The sequence below is a fragment of the Rutidosis leptorrhynchoides genome, chromosome 1 (assembly GCF_046630445.1).
Source record: "Rutidosis leptorrhynchoides isolate AG116_Rl617_1_P2 chromosome 1, CSIRO_AGI_Rlap_v1, whole genome shotgun sequence".
Lineage (NCBI taxonomy): Eukaryota > Viridiplantae > Streptophyta > Magnoliopsida > Asterales > Asteraceae > Rutidosis > Rutidosis leptorrhynchoides.
Window position 1 is genome coordinate 662,595,981 of NC_092333.1, and position 1,632 is coordinate 662,597,612.

General features: G+C 39.3%; 1 pseudogene; it reads right to left on the reverse strand.

Moving 5' to 3' along the window:
- Positions 1–762: 762 nt before the first annotated feature.
- Positions 763–876, reverse strand: LOC139886799 (small nucleolar RNA R71; annotated as a pseudogene).
- Between the last annotated feature and the right edge of the window lie 756 nt (positions 877–1,632).

Here is a 1,632-nt window from a genome sequence, read left to right on the forward strand (position 1 = left end):
CGGGGAAGTATGCGCTTGATTCTAAGCTCTTATTTTATTGCTTTCGTGTTAAATTAGAAAAACCATAAAAATTATAAAACCAATAAAAATCCAAAAATAGTGTTTTGTTTATTTTGTTTTTGTCAGTTTTACGCTCGGTGTTCTTGTTTTTGTTGAAGTGCAGGTTAGTGTATGCAAACTCGGAGTTCGGGAGATCAAAATCTTAAGCCTTTAGACCCCGAAATCGAGAAAACCACAAAAGCTAATCGAAAAGCTACAAGAATTTAAAGGGCTCGACAGCGGCTTCAACATCCACTCAACCACAGTTAGATTCACATCCGATTGTTTCACCAAACTCTCCTAAATCAGATTCCAATACTGAAGAGGAAGTTTTTGATCAACGAGACGAGATGGCCGAACGACCGAGAGGAGTAGATACTTACTACCAACCGGGTGATTTTGAGGATCACTCACCCATTGTTTATCCTGCACCAGCAGGAGGAAACAATCGACGATTTGAGGTCCGACCTCAACTCATTTCGATCTTGCCAACCTACCGAGGTATGGCTAACGAGGAACCATATGAACACATCACTAGTTTAATGAGATATGTGCTACTAATTAGGTAAACGGTTTCACTGATGATGAGGTACGTCTGCAATTATTTCCTTATTCACTTAAAGATAAGGCAAAACGATGGTTTCTCTCTTTACCCGCCCGGAGTATTAATACTTGGGCGGTGATGAAAAAACAGTTTTTAGAGGAGTTTTATCCCATAAGTAAAACTTCAGACATGCGTACGCAAATAAAATCTTTTAAACAATTACCGGGTGAATTATTTCATGAAGCGTACGAGCGTTTGAAGGAGTTACTTAGAGCATGCCCACACCATGAGATACCAAAGTGGGAATTGGTTAAAATTTTCTATGATAGTTTGGATTCCTAAAATAGGCAATTCCTTTTGGCGGCTAGTGGTGGGGCATTTTTAACTCGATCTAGTGATGACGAGTGGACCTTCTTTGAGCAATTAAGCAAGGGTTCAAAAACTCTAGCTTCGGTTAATCGTAAACAACCTAGTACCTCCCGGGTGAATCATGTTTCCGACTTGGGTGGTTTAACTAGGAACTTAGAGCAAGAATTAGATGATTTGAAAATGCTTATATTTAATAACCCAAACCAGGGTCTTGCTTGTAATGTTTCACAGGTTCAGGAAGTTTGTGAGATTTGTGGAGATCCTTCTCACTTTGCATACGGATGTAGAAATGGGATTTCACCGGTAAATCAACAAATAGTGGAGGAACAAGTTAATGAGGTCCAGGGATGAAGATTTGATCCATATTCCAACACGTATAATCTGGGTTGGAGGAACCATCCTAATTTCAGTTGGAGCAATAACAATGCTCTAAATGCTAACAAAGGGAACCAACAAAGACCGCAAAACAACTTTCAAAACCAGGGTAACTTTCAGAACCAAGGCAACTATCAAAGAAACTATCAAAATCCTTATCCTAACATCCAAAACCAAAACCAAAACAATTACCAAAATCAAAGCCAAAATCAAAATCAAAACAATGCGCCACCCAATCAACCATCTAGCTCAAACGCCAAGATGGACGCGTTTATCTCCGAAATGCGTAAAATAGTGGAAGTGCA